Genomic DNA, 7,500 nt, shown 5'->3' on the forward strand with positions numbered 1-7,500 from the left:
TTTATCGATTTTTCCCTTTCTCTTTTTTCTTTCAAAATCCTCGTAGGGTAATCCGTCTTTTGATAATAACTGCCCCCCCCCCCAAAAAAAAAAAGAAAAAAAAAAGAAAATAGCAGGAAAGTGTTTTCCTTTTCATTTCATTTATCTATTTCACTGACTTTTATTCATACGATCGCAACATGGCTTAGATAACATAATGACGAGACAAAAGAAATATAAACTGCATCGTGCATACAATATGAAATAATACATATATTACGATAATGACGCTAGTAATGGCAAGAGTGACGTCATCAACAAATCAACAAAGCAATAACATTTTCATAAGAAATTAATTAAAGAAACGAAGTCATAGGTATGTCGTCCAAGATAGGGGACAGGTGAGGGGGCTGGGGGGGGGATACTTCACGATGAGTGGCAAGAGAAGGGGGAGGAAGGAGGAGGAGGAGGAGGAGGAGGAGGAGGAGGAGGAGGAGGAGGAGGAGGAGGAGGAGGAGGAGGAGGAGGAGGAGGGGGAATAGGAAGAGGAAGAAGAAGAAGAAAGTAGGAGTAGGACAGAAAAGATAGGTAGAATGTACAAGAAAAGAAGGAAGAACAGAAGGAAAAAACAGAAGAATGAGATGAAAGAGAAGAAGGAAAAGACGTAGGAAGAAGGGCGAGATGGGCAATAAAAAGGATTAAGAGTAGTAACAACAAGAAAGAGGAAGAAGAAGAGAAGAAGAGTGAAGAGGATAAAAGAAAAGGAAGAAGAGAAAATAAGATGAAGAAGAGGAAGAGGAGAAAAGAAGATAAAGAGGAGGAAGAATAGGAGGAGAACGAAAAAGGAGAAAGAACAAGGAGGAGGAGGAGAACGAAAAGGAGAAAGGACAAGGAGGAGGAGGAGGAGGAGGAGGACAGATGGCGAATAAGGGCTTTATCGACTGCTTGGTAAGAGTGTATAGAATTAATGAGACATAAGGGTCTATCTGTGAGGACGCGGAGGATGTGTGTGTGTGTGTGTGTGTGTCTTGCGAAGGACGAAGGGCCGGTCCTTGTTACTGTGTGGAGTGCGTGCGTTTAGAATGAGAGAAAGAGAGAAAAAGGGGGGGGAGGGAGAGTGAGAGGGAGAGTGAGAGGGAGAGGGAGAGAGAGGGAGTGAGAGTGAGAGTGAGAGTGAGAGTGAGAGTGAGAGTGAGAGTGAGAGTGAGAGTGAGAGTGAGAGTGAGAGTGAGAGTGAGAGAGAGAGAGAGAGAGAGAGAGAGAGAGAGAGAGAGAGAGAGAGAGAGAGAGAGAGAGAGAGAGAGAGAGAGAAAAGGAAGACAAGGCACCGCACTCCACCCAACCCTCACCCCAACACCCCAAAAACCATACCCATCACGGCACATAAATTCCTCAATAATTATTTATCAAGGTGGCCAAGTAGATCTTGGGATGAGTGTACGGAGGGGATAGTGATAAAAGGGGGGGGGGAGGAGGGAGTGGGATGACATCCATGGTTCGTGATCATCTTATCTATCTACCTATCTATTCACACGCCTTCTATCACAATTCTTCTTTCCACATCATTCCTCTAGGCGTTTCCAATGGGCGATCAGTCATTTTTCACGCATAAATATCGTTTTATTTTATTTACGAGCATACCCTGCATAGATCGTGGTATTCACGGGTATGACAAATATGACAATATGTGCAGAGACATAAGTGGCGTTACATTAATCTCATAACGGATAATAAATTAATTCAAATTTACAGCTACCAAGTTTGCAATAACAATAACAACAACAATAATTATCATTATCATATACACATATGGCCAAAGACCGTAATGAAATTTACTCGGTCATCCGGTACAAACTGTTACCATAATTTTGTTTCTGTAAATTTGTAATTCAATTTCCTGACGTAGGACTCGGACCCTCGTCGCTATAACAACAGTCAGGCTAACACAAATGCTTTGGAGATTTGATAAAGATGATGGTACTGCTGACGGTGAATCTATGGAAATAAAGAAAATGATGGTAACATCAATAATAATTATGAATACAGAAGTAGCAATGGTATCATCAATGATAATGATGATAAAAATAATGATAATAACGATGATGATGATAACAACAACATTATTAATAGTGATGATGCCCATGATGTTGCTAACAGAAATCACAATTACAATGAAAAAATTATATTGACAATAGTAGCAAACACACTCACATCGAAGATAGAACAACAACAACAACAATTAAAGCAACACTAACAACAACATAAAACTGATGACAAAAAGTAAAAAATAAAAGATTTTTCCTGTCGTCGAAAGGACAGAAGAAACAAACGTCATTTATAAGTGACCCTTAAGTCCTCTCCCTTTGACGCTGTTCATTTCATGTTTCATTTCATTTTTCATTTCTCTTCCGAAATTGCGTCGCATTAAAATCCCCGAGACAACGGCAACCGCAGACGCTGAACTAGGAAATTAAAATTGATTTTACTGAGCTCAGATAAGCCTTCAGTGCTGACTCTGCTTATGAGGCAGAAACACACACCCTGGCTTAGCCCTGAACTCGTGCTGCCCAGTTTAGTATAAAGCCTGAAGTTTATGATTGGAAGAAGTTCTGCTTGCATTTTTGAATATTTTTTCCTTATCATACGAGGAAGTTAATGTGTTGATGTACGTGGCTTCTTACTTTGTTAATCTTGAATTGAATGGTCATCGTCAAGAGGGTATTTATTGGCAGGACTCAAGGTCTTCGGAGTGAAGGAAACAGATTTGGGAATTTTCCTAAAACCGATTTCTGAGTTTCATTCTCTCTCTCTCTCTCTTTCTCACTCTCTCTCTTCTCCTCTTCTTCCATTTACAGAAGTCCTACGCACGGCCCTAGTCTTATTCTTGCTCGCACTCTCTCTCTCTCGCGTACTCACTCACTCACTCACTCTCTCTCTCTCTCCCTCTTCCTCCTTCTCTCTCCTTCTCTCTCCTTCTCGCTCCCTCCCTCTTCCCTTTACAAAAGTCCTACGCACGGCCCTAGTCATAATAGTGATAATAACATTCCTTTCCCTCTGGATTGTGGTAATGCTCAAACTAGCGAACGCAAGTGAAATTTAAATTCCCCGTTCACTCGTGACTAGATTATATCATTATATTGCATCGTTATATTATTACATTATTACATTTTGTATTATTTACCGTCGACGCTTTCTTTGCAGAATGGTATTTCTTGCATCACAATTATAATTACACGCATCAGTGACTTGATATTACAGTATAATTGCGACGATGCCATGAAGTATGTACCAAAAATCTATTTTCTTTTGATGTTTGAGGAACATTTGTGGAAATGCATAGTAATGTTTATATGCCTAAATGAGTTGTATTTCTAATCACGAAATAGTCAAATTAACATTGCATATTACCTGCATGATAAGGCGAAGTTGATGAGATGTCAAAAGGATGCATGGCATATACAAGACACGAGCGTTCTACACACATACACTCGCTCCTTCCCTCCTTCCCTCCTTCATTCTCTCTCTCTCTCTTTCTCTTTCTCTTTCTCTCTCTCTCTCTCTCTCTCTCTCTCTCTCTCTCTCTCATTTTCTCTTTCTTCTCTCCCTCTTCCCCCCTTCTATCTTACTATCTTCCTCACACGTACATATATACTGTAGTCACATATAAAAAGTCATATGCACAAACTACGTACAAATACATATATACCAGAGAATACAACACACACACACACACACACACACACACACACACACACACACACACACACACACACACACACACACACACACACACACACACACACACACACACACACACACACACATACACACACACACACACACTCTCTCATTGAATTTCCAAAACACGTCGTATGTGCCAGTAGTTAAAAGCCAGTGTTACGTCATCGAAGAGAACGTAATAGAAACATTCAGACAAACGTTCCACCGATCGGACTTTGGTAATTACAGGACCGCCGAGAATGCCCGTCATCGCACATTACTCAAACGTTGTAAGTAATTTGTGTTGTGATTGAAGATTTGCGGCTGAAAGAGCACAGGAAACATAGGACAATTTTTTCCATTTTTTTACACTTTTTTAAAGATTAGTATCACTTATATCATTATCCTTCTAGTAATTAGACACTGATAACTAAGGCAATATATATATATATATATATATATATATATATATATATATATATATATATATGTTTGTATGTATGTATGTGTGAATTAATGTATGTATACATAGACGTATATCTATCTATCGATGAACAAGTAAATATATATCTAAGCATCTACATGAACCTCCAAACAAACAAACAAACAAACAAACGACACGGCCTATACTAACATCCAATCAAGGAAGTACACGGAGGGACAAGCATGCACCTAAGCAGCTACGAGACAAAGAACGGGAGAACACATGACGTCACCCACGTTCGCGTCAGGGAAGGGAGAGGGACGAGCGCGGGCGACACACACACGGTAATACACAGTTTCTTGGTTAAAGGGAGGACGAGGGGAAGAAGGGGAAGGGAGGGGAAAGGGGAAGGGAAGGGAGGGGAGGGGAAAGGGGAAGGGAGGGGAGGTGAAAGGGGAAGGGAAGGGAAGGGAAGGGAAGGACAAAGGGGTAAGGGGTAAGGGAGGGGAGAGGGAAAGGGGAAGGGAGGGAAGGGGAAAGGGGAAGTGAGGGGAAGGGAGGGAAGAGGAAAAGGGAAGGGAGGGAAGGGGAAAGAGTATGAGGGGAGGGGAAAGGGTATGGGAGTTGACGAAGCGTGTGAAGGGGACGGTAATGGGTAGTGGACAAGAAGTAGCGGGCAGGAGGGGGTTAGTAGGAAAGGGATACAAGGAGACGGGTAGTAGGAAAAGGAAAGTGGGTACGAGAGAGTTGCGGTGAGTGGTAAGGAGGAACAAGACGGGAGAGGGTTAATGGGAAGCGGGAAACGGAGGAAGAGAACGATAATGGGGAATGAAAAGGGAACAAGAAGGGTAGTAAGGACAGAGGAGCAGGAGAGGGGGTGCGAAATGGGAGTGTAACAAGGTTGTAGGAAGGGGAAGAAACGGGGTTGTCTTCCACGTAATCAATTTGCAGGCTGGCCTAAGACTAACACCTTTGTTCCCAGTACATAGACTCACCTGGACAGCAAGGGGGCCATTTCTATCTGTCGAATCACGCAGCTTTACAACTAGCCAGGTGACTATATCCCACCTTGTACGTCACCTGAAGTAAATATATACATAATGCTAATACCGACAGATCATTTGAAAAAAAAGAAAAGAAAAAAAAGTGAAAAAAAAGATAATTTCACATTATATCCAAACATTTATGTCCACACAAAGTCAAAATATTCTCTTAATTAGGGAGGGAATCAATATTAATCTAGAATGTTCCGTTTTATTACTAACGCATTTATTCCATTCAAACGTGTCATTTGATTTGTGTGCGCTAAGTGTTGCCATCTACCGAGCCGTGTTTAATACGTGCGTCTGAGATGTATTACTTCTTATATACTTCGAAATATACTGAAACGGTTTGCCTCCCTCTAAAATTTCATATATCTTGAGATCATTTTTCCTTCTAAACGCTTTGTTGGAACACAAAAATAACGAGGGAAAAGTGCATTTCCTCTTTGAAATAAAGAATATTAAGATAAAAGCAGATTCTGCGAAAGAGGAAATATCACCACTCTGGGAAAGGTCACTCGTGTCACCTGTTTTTAACCTAGACAGACGGATGACACAGAAACAGTTGGAGGGGAAACGGCCAAACGTGAGGGGAAACGAGAGACGAGGAGAAGAGAGAGGGAGGAAGGAGACTATATGCCTCTCTCTCTCTCTCTCTCTCTCTCTCTCTCTCTCTATATATATATATATATATATATATATATATATATATATATATATATATATATATATATATATATATTATGTGCCTATGTGTATGCGTGTGTGTGTGTGCGTGTGTGCGTGTGTGCGTGTGTGCGTGTGTGCGTGTGTGCGTGTGTGTGTGTGTGTGTGTGTGTGTGTGTGTGTGTGTGTGTGTGTGTGTGTGTGTGTGTGTGTGTGTGTGTGTGTGTGTGTGTGTGTGTGTGTGTGTGTGTGTGTGTGTGTGTGTGTGTGTGTGTGTGTGTGTGTGTGTGTGTGTGTGTGTGTGTGTGTGTGTGTGTGTGTGTGTGTGTGTGTGTGTGTACTCTCACACACACACACACACACGTGTAAATATATATATATATATATATATATATATATATATATATATATATATATATATATATATATACACACACACAATGAGAGATAGAAAGACAGAGAGAGAGAGGGAGACAATGACTGTCTGACTGACTGACAAACAAACAAATAAACAAACAGACAGACAGACAGACAGACAGACAGCCAAACAGACAGACATACAGCGAGAAAGAGACAGATAATAAGAACGGGAGAGGAAAGAGGGAGGGAAAGGGAGGAAAATTAGATCATGTAAAGGCCAATAAGTAAGACGAAGACGACAGGGGAGTGAAGAGGGGAAGGAGAGGGAAAAGGGGGCAGGGGAGGGAAGGAAAGAGGGGGGGCGAGGGAAGGGAAAAGGGGGGATGGGAGGGAAGGGAAGAGGGGGAAATGGGAGGGAAGGGAAGAGGGGGAGGGGAGGGAAGAGAAGAGAGGGCAGGGGAGGGGAGGGATGAGAGAAAGGAGGGAGAGGGGAGGGAGAGGGGAGGGAAGAGGCGGGCAGGGGAGGGGAGGGAGGAGAGGAAAGAGGGGGTAGGGGAGCGGTTAAAGGAAGGGGATAAAGTGAAAGGTTTATTTCTAAGTAAGAAATTCCTGAACACTGAAGTGAAGTGGAAGACTAAATTAAAGAAAGGAAAAAAGAGAAGGAGATAGATAGAGAAAGAGAGAGAGAAAGTTAGACAGACAAACAGACGGACAGATAGACAACCAGACAGACATACAACCAGACACAGACAAATAGACATAGCGAAAATAGTGAAAGAGAGAGAGAGAGAGAGAGACAATTAAAAGACAGAAACCATAGGATAACATTAACTTAAAAATGAAGAAGGATTTGCAACAAAGAAAGGACACCGAGAAGACGAAGGGTGAGGGTGAGAGGGAGGAGGAGGAGGAGGAGGAGGAGGAGGAGGAGGAGGAGGAGAGGAGGAGGAGAGGAGTGAGGAGGAGGAGGAGGAGGAGGAGGAGGAGGAGAAGAAGGAGGAGGAGGAGGGGGAGGAGGGGGAGGAGAAGGGGAGGGGGGAAGGTTATAAGGGTTGACAAGGAAGGGTGGGGGAGAGGAGAGGACAGGGAGGGAGGGGGAGGGGTCGAGAGTGTCAATAAGGGCAGCGCGTGAATAGAACCTGGAAAAAGCAAGGATCAATAGTCACACAGATGGAGATTTCCATTTTTTCCTTCTTTTTTTTCTTTTCTCTTTTTTTTTCTTTGTCTTTCTCTTTTTTTTGGGGGGGGGGGGGATGGAGGTAAGGGAAGAAGGAAGGAGGGTAGAGGGACCTCCCAGTTGTACACGGA

General features: G+C 42.5%; 1 protein-coding gene across 1 annotated transcript in view; it reads right to left on the reverse strand.

Moving 5' to 3' along the window:
- Positions 1 to 5,204, reverse strand: part of LOC113821856 (innexin inx2) — a 323,879-nt gene extending 318,675 nt beyond the window's left edge. The window contains exon 1 of the mRNA XM_070130303.1: positions 5,119 to 5,204. The gene's annotated coding sequence lies outside the window, so the exon portion shown is untranslated. The remainder of the gene's footprint in view (positions 1 to 5,118) is intronic.
- Between the last annotated feature and the right edge of the window lie 2,296 nt (positions 5,205 to 7,500).

Source organism: Penaeus vannamei, chromosome 2, assembly GCF_042767895.1.
Source record: "Penaeus vannamei isolate JL-2024 chromosome 2, ASM4276789v1, whole genome shotgun sequence".
Lineage (NCBI taxonomy): Eukaryota > Metazoa > Arthropoda > Malacostraca > Decapoda > Penaeidae > Penaeus > Penaeus vannamei.